The 12,901-nt window shown below is 49.1% G+C and overlaps 1 protein-coding gene and 1 long non-coding RNA gene across 4 annotated transcripts in view; one reads left to right on the top strand and one right to left on the bottom strand.

The window, feature by feature from the left end:
• LOC138570238 (cytochrome c) overlaps positions 1-12,901 on the bottom strand; it is a 288,954-nt gene that overhangs the window by 188,485 nt on the left and 87,568 nt on the right. The gene's annotated exons all lie outside the window — the stretch shown is intronic.
• The window catches only part of LOC138570240 (uncharacterized), a 143,606-nt gene that overhangs the window by 109,462 nt on the left and 21,243 nt on the right, over positions 1-12,901 (top strand). For both annotated transcript variants that reach the window (XR_011303429.1, XR_011303427.1), the window contains exon 4: positions 1,172-1,287. This is a non-coding gene — a long non-coding RNA (uncharacterized lncRNA). The remainder of the gene's footprint in view (positions 1-1,171; positions 1,288-12,901) is intronic.

The raw sequence follows: 12,901 nt of genomic DNA, 5'->3' as shown, positions 1-12,901 counted from the left end.
TGCCACCGGTTGGCTAACCGACCGCTGCCAGGCCGTCCGAGAGCCCATTCGACCAGAGCGATCGCTGCTACTACGGCGTTCTTATCTGGTGTGCCCCTGCTGGACATCTGCAGGGCTGCTACGTGGAGGTCGACGCACACCTTCACGAGATTCTACTGCGTCGATCGGGATTCCAGGGAGGAGTCCAGGGTCAGCCAAGCAGTGCTGCGCAACCTGTTCGCTTAAGGTGAGCCTGGTGAGGAGGTAAGAGATGCTTAATGTTGAGTTTTTTGTATTACTTAATGTTAGCCTTTTGCCACCCCCCGTGGTTGTGCATGTGTGTACTGCTATTTATTCTTATATTCATGAGCATGTGAATCCATGCCAGACCCCATGCTGGAGAAGGAACAAGTTACTTACCTGTAAGTGTTGTTCTCCAGCATGGGTCTGGCATGGATTCACATGCGAACCCTCCCGCCTACCCCTCTGCGGCTCTTCACTTGGTCATACTGCCACTTCACATGCTACCAAATCTGAAGATGGCTGCCAGAGGCGGGGCTTAGGTAGAGGGCAGTCATTGGCTGTGGTCAGTATGACTCAGAGATCAGTGATTGGTTACTACTACGAAAGACAGATCAGAAACGAAACTGATACTGATTTTTCTTTACCGAGGATTCCCAGCCTGACGACGGGGAGTATTCATGAGCATGTGAATCCATGCCAGACCCATGCTGGAGAACAACAGTTACAGGTAAGTAACTTGTTCCTTACCTTTTATTGGTGTCTGCTCGATTATTTTCTGACACCGCGTGGGTACACTGTCAGCAACGCGACTCAGCGGAGCCATCTTCAACACCTATTGGGGAAAAGAAAGATATTATTAAGGATACGGGCAATAATCATTGGGAAAGACTTTATTGTCTGTATGCTTCTGTAATCATTGTTATCAACACTCACCTCCCATGAGGATTGGTTGCAGCCGGTCTGGGCCATTACGCATACGGGCCAGTGAAGCAACTGGATCCGTCTGTAGCGCCCCTGCTGAAGAGAAGCAGGACGGGGAGCTCATCTTTGCAAAATAACAGGTGATAGCCTATGGGAAAATGCTTGCTCATCTTATTCTTGCATGAGGGGTTCGAGAGGGATCGCAATTCAGTCACAGCATTCTCACTACCGCTTACCTTTCCCCAAGGGCATTGCCAGCAACCTGATCAGACCAAATCGCTGCATCTGAGGGTAAAGCAAGATCCAGGGAGGCCAAATCCAGGGACGGCTCCAACCGTGCCCCAACGTCCCCACGGAGATCAGGTGAGCGTAACAGCCTCCCTTGCTGTTAGAAAGTGCCTGCTTGCTTGAGACTCGTAATTAGCTGTGCCCCCTTGCTGTTAGAAAGTGCCTGCCTGCAAATTGAAATTAGCTGTGCCCCCCTTGCTGTTAGAAAGTGCCTGCCTGCACATTGAAATTAGCTGGGCACCCTTTGCTGTTAGAAAGTGCCTGCTTGCTTGAGACTAGTAATTAGCTGTGCCCCCTTTGCTGTTAGAAAGTGCCTGCTTGCTTGAGACTCGTAATTACGAGATGAACAGCACTGAGACCACGGAAGGGTCCATCGGTGAACCTCGCCAACACTGCTCCGTGCGGACCTCACTGCCCATCCGAGACCCTGTGTGACGGAGCGTATCGGCTCATGGCTGAGCAGGTGGCGGGGCAGTGACCCCCCACAACACGCAAACTACCATTTCAGCCCACTTCGCACGTGACCAGAATACACCCTGACTGCGACTGCCTCAGCGGTCCAACAGCATTCGTCCTGCTGGGAAATAGCGGGCAGCAGACCCCAGAAACAAGGAGTGTCAATCGCTCCTAAAACCTCAGGATAGAGATGGGAGTAGGGAGTGCGCAGCCTGCACGGGCCGGCCGAGGCTCATAAATATCTGCTGCATCACAAGTGGAAAATCCAGAAGACGACTACCAGACCCCCGCAACGAACATTGGTTGTGAACGCCGTGGCACACGGCAAAGCAGAACGGTGCAGTACGGTAAGGGATCGAATGCTGGCTCGATCAAAGCCTAGCTTGAAAACCACAGAACTGATACATGCTGGTTGGATACCTGATCCCAACAGTGCTCCTTAATATACCGAGGGGCTCCCTGGACAGTGATAGCCGCATGAGCTGGAACAGCAAAGATAAACATCCCTGCATAGGCACTACAAGTAAACGCCTGGGGAGAACATAAATCCCCTGCTCTAACATTACACCAGCGGCAATGGCAGAAAGTGAAACTCACGCACTGAGGGGGCATAATTCAGTCACCACTAGACACTTGTGTAGTTTAAACATACATTGCACAACCCTACATGCTGAAAAGCCCCATGATATGGCCAACAATCCATACAATAAATAGAAACTAGCCACAGCGGATCAGACAACCAACTCAGCCCACAGTGAGACCTGGTGCAGGAAGAACTAACCAAGCCTGGCCTATGCTGCCCTTCGGCACTCCCACATGAATTTTTGAACAGCCCGATATATGCGCACAGGAAGTACACTACACACTAAATGTAGTGTGGCGCGGAGCTCAAACAGTAAGAATATAGGGCCTAATGCGACGTGGCCCAGTGGCTAGCGGGGCTAGTGAACATCAGCGCAAATCACAGATGCAACAAGAACAGTAAGCGATCACACCATACAGACATCACTGGCCCACACTGAAGCCCACACCCAGGAAACCACGCTAGACGCAGATCATATCCGCAACGGCCCACACGATCACTGTGGCCTGAAATACATGTTATAGAAATCCCTGCAAGCGGACTGGGAGCTTGCAATCCCGTCTGGGAGACCAGGCCATGCTGCGCAACCACCGCCACTACCGCAAGTAAGCTACCAGGCTACGGACACCCCACGAATGATAGTAGGAGGATCTGGGCTCAGCCTCCACCATAAAACACGATCACCACTAACTACCTGCAACAGGGGCTACCCCTGCATCAGTGCGCAACAACTATTACAAGCTTGTAACAGGTTTCACCCCGCTGCCCACGACCGAAACTCTAACCAGCAGTAATCTCGCTGATTCCCCATTAAGGACCAGACGATGAACCGCCAACTGCGAAATAACTGCAGAAGCAAATTCACACCAGATCTCCTGACGGGGATACACCATGACAAAAGGTGCCAACAAAAACAAAAAGAAGGGCCCAATGGACTCTTTCACTGGACCTAGACCGGCAATAGCAACTACTTCTCCACCTTCTAGCCCCTCATCTACAGGGATGACCATTTGCTACAAACAATGCAAAACGGCTTCCTAGCTATCAATGTTAAGCTGGACGATATAGTGGGCACTAAAGGGTCCCTGAAAGCAAAGGTAGAAAAAGAAAGCGTTTACAACACAGAGGCGGAATCACGAATAAGCACAAACGAAGACACACTTCAGCGCCATGATCAAGCACTAAATGCCATGCAAACTGAGCTGAAGAAAATGACGAATAAGAGCGAAGATTTGGAATCAAGATCGAGGCGCAATAACATCCGAATGGTGGGAATTCCCGAAGCGGCATGTAACGGTCCCATGGAACAGTTCGTTGAGAAGATCTTGAAAGACATGGTCAACCCCTCCAAACTATCCTCACAATTTCTGGTCGAGAGGGCGAAACGAACACTTGCGCCACCCCCTCGTCCGGGAGCTCCACCAAGAATAATAATTGCCCGTCTATTAAATTACAGGGACCGTGACACAATCCTACAGCTTGCGAGAGAGAAAGGCACTCTACAATTCGACTCTAATACTATTCACATATGCCACGACTTTGCAACTGGCGTACAAACACAAAGAAGATCCTACGTCACGGTAAAACGATTGCTTCGAGACCGAAAGGTGCCGTACTCTGTGATGTTCCCCGCCAGATTGAGGATACAACACGGGAGGAGAGCCAATTTCTTTGACAATCCTACACAGGCTATGACCTACGTGGAAACATCAATACCCATAACTCCCCTACAACCTCTCCTGGAGCAAAATACACCACATAACGACGTAATAGACAGCATGGATGACAATGACTGAAGGGAACTTCAATATGACCAGTCAGCTCCGCCTGGCCTAGGCATACAGCAACAGTGTTGGCGATCGCTAAACACTACTCTGGGCACGTCAAGCACAAAGGTTGGCTAAGGCACCCAACATGACCTCCCAGGGTGCATCCAAAAGTTACCTAAGGGCATATCATCGAGTTGGGGTTGATAGTGAGGTAGGAGGGAGGAATAATAAGGGGGAACAAGGGATGTTGTTGTTTAATGTTCACGCAGACTGGGCCAAGGTTAGCCCAGAAGTGTTGGGGGAGGGAGTTGGAAAATCTATGGCTGACGGCATGCAGGTTCGGTCCCATTTGATGGTGTCCGATGAGGACATAGAGGATAATACAAAGATTTATGAGATAGCAGAGCGATATGGCGGCGCACCTTAAAATGATATCTTGAAATGTGAGAGGTCTAAATAACCCGATAAAAAGGAGAAAGATCTGGGCATATTTAGAATGCCACACTCCTAACATAATAATGTTACAAGAAACCCATGCATTGGAACCAACACACAAACAAATGGCATCACAATGGTGGAACAATAGATACTACACAAACTACTCGTCACAGACGAGAGGAGTGGTGATAATGATGCATAAGAATGTTGACTTTAAGGCCGGATTGGTACACATCGACCTAGAGAGCAGATCGGGTACAATCAACAACAAACCATTAACCCTATTAAACACAAATGGCCCTAACATGGATGACCCTGCATTCTATGTCAAAATAGCAACTCTGATAGGCCAGAATCCCGATATTCCAATAATATGAGGGCAGGGGGCATTTTGACACAACACTAGACTTAACCATGGACAGATCTAGCACCAAGCACAGAACCACTACCAAAGCTTCCCTCGCCATCAATCAGGTCATGTTCCAATTCAGACTAATCGACATCTGGCGGACACACATCACCCATCATCGACAGGATACACCTACTGCTCCAGCGTACATGACGCACACTTTAGGATAGATTTATGGCTCTTGTTTGAGAACTGGGCGGGCTGCGTACACGAACCCACGATACTACCACAAACATGGTCAGAACACTCACCCATGACGCTCGGAATTCGACAAACACACTCACCTATGCCAATCCGTACATGGAGGATGGCCCTGTACGCTCTGCTGGACTCCCCCCTCGTAGAAACGCTTAGAACCGACATCACATCATTCTTTACAGAAAACGAGGGCTCAGTTGACAAATTCACCTCGATATGGGAAACATTCCACGTGGGGCTTTGCGGGGTAATGATTGCCTCAACATCGGGCATTCTAAAAACAGTCCGATGGGAATTAGGGGAAACAGAGAAGGAACTTTGAGACCTACAAAATCAGTATGAGAAAACACACGACAGAACACTATTGGGACTAATCAAAGGAAACAGACGAAAATGTGGTGACCTTGCAGACCTAGAAACCCAGTTTATGACCAAAAAGGTGCAGGCCAGACGATATGGGGAGGGTGACCGACCCGGTGACTACTGGCGGGCATAGTAAGAGGGGAGCGAGAAATACAACATGTCACTGGGATCACCAAGCCCAACGGCACTACCACTGTCAATCCAGAGGAAATCAATGAAAGGTTTAGGGAATACTGCCAAACACTTTACACTAACACTGATACAGTGACAGAGGAGGCGGTGCAGGTATACCTGGCGGATACCGAATTACCTACATTGGACAGGGAAACCAGTGAGAAGCTAAGCAGCCCAATTACTCAGGAGGAAATCGCAGATGCTATAACCTCCCTGGCGTCCAGTAAGGTCCCCGGGCCTGATTGCATTATCATTGATCGTACAAAGTGAACAAGGATATCCTGGCTCCTAAACTACATAGGACCTATACTTGCAGAAGTTAGTAAGTTCACCATGCACTCAGGGTAGAAGGTTAACACACTGAAATCAGAATTGTTCCTGCCAATGGAGAAAACCGCCAAACCAAAACTGCACGGGATGAAGTAGGCTGAGGGGACAGTGAAGTACCTTGGAGTCATAATAGCACGGTCAGGTAAACTTTTGTATGAAAAAAATCACTCTGATTACCTCAATACACTCTAGAATAAACTCAACCTATGGGGCAAGTTCCCATTATCGCTAATAGGATGGATAGCCATCTTGAAAATGATTATTGCTCTTAAACTTCTTTACTACTTCACTACCATACCGATATGACCTGGTAGAAAGTTCTTTAAGACTCTCCGGAAACTATCAGTAGGGTTTGTATGGGGCGGAAGGAATGCCCAAGCAAAATGGGTGTCTCTCACAGCGCCATATGACGGGGGTTGGGAGGACTGGCAGCCCCCGATTTTGAGCTGTACTACCTGCCAGCCCAAGCAGAGTATGCAGGCCTATGGTATAGCCCGAACAACAAATACTCACACATAGACCTTGAAAAACAGTCCGCTGTACCGGGATACATAATAACCACCCTCATATGCGAACACAAATTAGACCCCTGCCCCTTTGTACCACCCTAGATGCATGGAGGCGAGTTATGACCAAATTAAAGATCACAAACCCATAGAGTAAACACATCCCGTTATGGCGCAACCCTGACCTCCCCCCACAATGGATGTAGATATTCAAAATGCCTGGGATCCAGACCGGAAAATGAAACTGGGCGACCTCTTCCCTGATGGTAGGTTTGTCACATTGAATGCATTTAAGAGTAAACTAGGAACCAACCCAGTGAAAACATTACAATATTTCTGTATGAGAGCATCAGTTCGACGAAAATGCCCATCATGCCCGGTTGAACCTGAACCCAACGAATACATGGAAATGGTAATACAACCCGATAACAAAAGGAAGCTACTAGCAAAACTATACTCCATGTTACAACAGGGTATGCCATCTCCTAGCACCCTGAGGGAAAAATGGGAGGGGGATACAAGGACAATAATAGATGATCACAAGTGGGTGAAAATATGCAGATTGACCAGGGAGGTATCACTCAACGCTCGACTATGTCTGATACAATACAAAGTACTGAACCGCCTTCACTATATCCCCATCACCAGGTTCAACCTGCAACAAACACAACTATGCCCAAAATGCAATTCGGACAACGCTGACACCATATATATGTTCTGGTGCTGCTCCAAGATAACGGAATGTTGGCACTACATTGCATTAGCACTACATAAGATGGTGGACATACCACCGACACTCCTTCCATTGAAGTACCTTTTGTGCGACATAGGCAAGGCTGACATCAAAACCCGTAGACTCTTTAACCTTAGCTGCATAATAGCAAAGAAATGTATATTATAAAAATGGAAGGCAAAAGCAGCGTAAATATTGAAGCAATGGTATACCGAAATGGCGTAGGTAAACGACAATGAGGAGCACTACATACAAACGGTAACGGCTGCATCACGGCCCAAAGATATATGGGCCCCATACCGATCTCACCTGGAGAAAATAACTGGAACTAATAGCTAAGGCATATAGAAAAAACAACATGGTAAATAGACTGCACAAGAAATATTGTATTTGAATGAAAGTAATTAATATTCCAATATAAACTGTATTGAAAACTGATAAGCATGTAACACAAACTGTATGGACCTCCTGTATGTAACTGCCATATGTTGAATAAAGTTATTAAAAAAAAGAAAGTGCCTGCTTGCTTGAAACTCATAATTAGCTGTGCCTCCCTTGCTGTAAGAAAGTGCCTGCTTGCTTGAGACTCATAATTGGCTGTGCCCCCCTTGCTGTTAGAAAGTGCCTGCCTGCATGAGATTCACAATTAGCTATGCCCCTTTGCTGTTAGAAAGTGCCTGCTTGCATGAATATTGTGATTAGCTGTGCCCAGTGGCTGCTTGTGTTTCATTCTGCTCTGCTAAAATGGACTATCTGTGTGCACCAACCTTTGTCTCCGCCCCTGTTCTCCCCCCTGCCTCCGTGTGCCTCAGTACTTCAGACTGGTAAGTGTCCCTGGCACCACCGCAGCTAGGATATGTCTCTATCTCTCCTATCTTTTCTAACTGCTTCGCTATCTCCTATCCGTCTCCTATCACCAAAACTGGCCAGAAGAAACTTAAGCAGGACATACTGGGCACTTCCTATTGAAGAGACCTATGTCACGGCTTCCACCAGAGAGACTCTCACTGACATCCTTTTCTTAGTCAACGCACCTGACCTATGGACTCGCTACATGGCCGGCTTTCTCTCTCCTATCGCCTCTTCTCCCATTAATGGTGGGACTCGCTGGGAGGTTCTCCTGGACCTCTTCACCATTTCCAGAGTCACCAATAATGTCTACTTTAACGGAACCATCATGGTTCACGGTCCTCAACCCAGCCTACTTCTCTTTGACAGGCTCTTCCCTTGCCTCTCTAACGTTACCTCCACCTCCGCTTCCCTTGCCTCTCTAACGTTACCTCCACCACCGGCCAGGCTCCCTTGCCAATTGTGCCTTCCTCCTCCACCTCCGCACAGGCTCATGTGCCTTGCCTTACTGTCCCGGCTCCCTTGTCGGCCTTGACTCCTCTGCTGTCCTCTACTATCCCTCTGGCCCTCTTGCCACCCTCGGGTGGACCACTGTCCCCTGTGCCCCCCCACGGAAGACCTTTAAGGATGGCAAACTGCTCCACATTGCCACCCTTAACACTTGCTCCGCTGTAAAACACTTGTCCGACATCTGCAACCTTCTAGAACTCATGGATCTTGATGTGCTCACGATCACTGAGAAATTGTTCAAGGATATCTCTGTCACAAGCTTTGACACGCTCCTCCTTCAAGGCTACAAAATCCTTTCTGCGCCCAGGCCAAAGAAGACAGGCGGTGGAGTAGCGTTGATCTTCCCAAAATAGATACCTGTGTCCATTATCCCTACTCAGGCCTACTCCTCCTTCGAGTGCCTAGTCTGCAGGCTCTCACTCTCTCCTAAATCTTCTCTCCTTATGGCCACCATCTATCGGCCTCATGGACAGCCCACTCTCTTCCTTTCGGAATGGGCTGAACTGGCCTCCTCTCTATTTTCCTCCTCCTCTCAACTGCTCCTGCTGGGTGATCTCAGCATCCATCTGCACTCTCCCGACTCCTCGGGACCTCTTTCCGCAACCTATTTGACTCTCTCTTCCTCTCTATCGTTCTCTCTGCCTCCAAGTACACCGCGGGTCACACGTTGGATGCTCTCATCTCCACTGACATCCCACTCTCTATCCCTCTCACTACCCCGCTCTCTTGGACCGACTATCTTCACACCTGAAGCTCTCCTCTCCTCTTGAAGTGACACAACCTGCACAGCCACTCGGCCTCAAAGTCACCAGACCCATCAAAAAGTGACAGCGGCTACCTTTGCCTACTCTTACTCTCCTCCTCCCACTCCTGCAGCAGACTCCCAGCCGGGCACAGCCCTCACTTAGCGTAAATCTCTATCCCCAACACTCTTGATACTTTTGCACACTGTCATGAGGATCCGAATGAAGACTTGCAAAAAGTACCCATCTTGGTATGACTCTGATCTGGCTGCCCTTAAAAGCAAGTCTAGGGCAGCTGAACAGAAATGGAATTCGTCTGGTGGACCATCTGAGAAACTGGCCTGCCGCCTCCTTCAAAGGCAATATCGACTCTGCATCCGCTCCAAGAAAAGAGTCTTTATTCAAGCCTGCATCTCCGCAGAATCAAACTACATGGCCCAACGGTTCAAAATCTGCAAGGAACTGGCCAATCCTGCAGCAGCCTCTTCTTCTGTTACACTCACCCAGGACCACGGCTCTGCCCTGGCAGCACACTTCACTACAAAAACACATCCTTTACTCCCGTCCCCCCACATCACAGCACACACCAACACCACTGCCTCCCTTGGCCCCACCTCCACTTTCCCTCTCCTCTCTCTCACCCGTCGCACCTCATTCTCTTTGAACTCTTCTCCGCCTTTGACACGGTTAACCACAACATCCTGATCGCACGTCTCTGTGACACCCTGGGAATCACAGGTCAGGCTCTGGCGTGGTTAACCTCCTTTCTCTCCGACCGCCCATCCCAGGTGGAACTTGGAGCCTTTCTCTCGACCATCACTCAACCTGCAGCGTTCCCCAGGGTTCAAACCTGTCCCTCTGGTTCTTCAACATCTATATGGCTACCTTGGCATGTGTGATCCCCACTTTCACCTCTAATTTCGAGTGTTATGCGGATGACACGCAACTATCTTTCAGGCTAACCTCAGCCGCTTCCGCCACCTCACTCATACCTGTCTGACCGCTATTCAGTCATGGTGTCCTGCAAACAACCTCTGCCTCAACGCCAGTAAAACTGAGATTGTTTGCATTGGGACCACTGCTCCCGCTTTCCCACTTTCACTCTAGCCAGCCTCCCTTGGCCCCGCGCCCAACCCCACCTGTGAAGCCAAAAACCTTGGGGTCCTCTTCGACTCCACTCTCTCCTTCTCTAACATTTGTGATATCTCAAAAAATCTAACTACCAACTACACCTCCTCAGACCCAGGAACCGAATCTCTCCGGCGCGAAAATCCCTTCATTGGCTCCCTGTGGCTGCAAGGATCAAATTTAAGACCCTCTGCATTATCCACAAGGCTTTCTGGGGTTTGGGACCTACTTACCTGCAACGTTGCCTACCTAAATACTGTCCATCTCAAGCCCTCCGCTCATCTACCTCCAACCTTCTGCGAGTGAGCCGGTTCTCCAAGCAGAGATTTGGAGGGAGATCCTTATCCTCAGCACGTGCCTCCCTCTGGAATAGCCCGCCTGCCACCGTCCGTCTTGAGCCTGATCTTCTTAAATTCCGGAAACTCCTCAATATCTTCCTCTTCTCCTCCTTCTCTCTCCCCTGCTAACCTAGGTCTCTGCTCTTTCCATCTCCCCCTCCTCTTCCATACAGCCTGGTGTACCTCAGCGTCTCAGATGTCCCTGGCACACCCGACAGTCCTCTCTGCACTTGCCTCAGGGCCCTGCACCCCACCCCCTCACTGCACTTGTAAATAAATCCAAGAGAGCTTCTCTCTCCCTACTTACCCCAGTCTCTACGGAATGGGTGCACTTGGATCCTCTCCCCTCCTTGCCCGTCTTGCACAATCTGAATGCATCTCTACCTGAAGATCTGTTCTCCCTTGTCTTCACCCCTTAATGTGCACTTGTTAAAACAAAAAGCAGAATTGCTGTCAGACCTATTTGCTGTATCTCAACTGTTAAATGTATCATATTCACTTACTCTGCCTGTGCAGATCGTTATCGTCTCAGAATTTCATGGGCTCTGATCAACTGTTGTTTTTCCCTCATGTTGCCACCCTGCTTGAGCGCTTTGAAACAGTATCCGTGTATAGGCGCTTTATAAATAAGCATTACCATTACCATCTAAAATACCACATGTTATATCTGCAATATTTAGGGTGGTGCTGGATGGTCAGGTTTATTCATTTTCTGACCATCGATTAGAAAGGTCTTTTTGTCTGAATTAGATTGTGAAGCTACAGAAGCTGTTTCTACTGACAACTGACAACACAAACGTGGGTGTTGCAAGGTGGAAGAATAATGCTATTTCTATGTGCTCAGTTTGCATGTCTGGGGGAGTTTATTTTTTCACCAACTATTATTGATGATGGTTTATTTGTGTCATGGCTCGGGGAGCCTGGAAGCTTTGGAATAGGTGGAAGCGGCGTACGGATATCCCGATCACGCTTCCTCTACCCAGTGCAGCGGTCTAGTCTTTTCAGCAACGTATCCCGACACAGGTTATAGCCCGCCCCTTCCTGTGTTCGGGTGCGTTGCAACGCTCCTGTTTTTCGGCTGCTGCTTGTCTTTCGTGCTCGTGTCCCCTGCTACCGTTTTGTTTTCCATACTCTAACCCCCCCTTCCTTGTTAGTTTTCTTGTACCCTCTCCGGTCACCCCGCTCCGGCTCTAGGTACTCTCCTTCCCAGGTTTCTCTTTCCGGAGCTCGCTCCGATTCTTGATTCCTCCCTCTCCCCCTTTCCTCGCTCCCGTTCTCCATTCCCTTCCCGTCCTACCGCCTAACTAACTTCCCTCTATTACTTCGTTCCCGTTTCCTTACCTCCCCTTCCGCCCGCCTTTGTTTACTATTCTTGCCTTTCCGTCTTTTCTATCCTTCCGCCTTTCTTACTTACCTTCCTCCACTCGCCTTTTCTTGTTTATTGGCTCCTTCTGTGTACCGTACCCAGTAATACACTTCGGATTTGCCTTGCCTAGCCCTCTTACCTTGTTGCTGATACTTCGGACTTCCGATTTCTTACCTGCCTCTGCTATTCCTCCTTGGAGGCCTGCTGCCCAGTTCTGGAAGGGTGTGTGCCTCTTCTCCAGCAGATACTCAGCTCCTGCAAGTGTCAAGTGCTTCCTACTACAGACGATTCATCTACAGATCTCTGGGGTTTTTTCAGCCTCTGGCTTTTTCCCCCAACTCCGCGGCCGCGGAGGGTCACCACCGCTCACCCTTGGGGTGTCGTGGTGGCGGCCTCCTTCGGCCGCTCTCATCTACAAAAAAAAGGGAAGGCCAAGCCTAAGGAGAACCAGACCCTGAATCTACGCCGGGGAATACGAGGTGAGGAGGAAAGGGAAGTAAGGGAGGCCGAGATCCTACAGGATCAAGAGGAGATTCTCGATACCCTTGACAGTTTGCAACGCCCCAATACCGCCATGGCCTCCCCTCAACAGATCCAAGAACTGATAGCCGCAGTTCAAAACCTCAACCTAGAAGTGCAAAATCTTAAAGGGGCCAATGCTACACTACAGCAACGGATCGCAGAACGAGATCTTCCGTCCACCGACCTGCCTCCCTTACCTCTTGTGTCGGGAAAATTTGATGGAACCCCCAAGAAACTCCAGGAATTTTTGGATGCATGTCATCTGCATTTTTCA

This window comes from Ambystoma mexicanum, chromosome 2q (assembly GCF_040938575.1).
Source record: "Ambystoma mexicanum isolate Mex_15411 chromosome 2q, UKY_AmexF1_1, whole genome shotgun sequence".
In the NCBI taxonomy this organism is placed as follows: domain Eukaryota; kingdom Metazoa; phylum Chordata; class Amphibia; order Caudata; family Ambystomatidae; genus Ambystoma; species Ambystoma mexicanum.
This window is presented reverse-complemented; position numbering and strand designations above follow the sequence as displayed.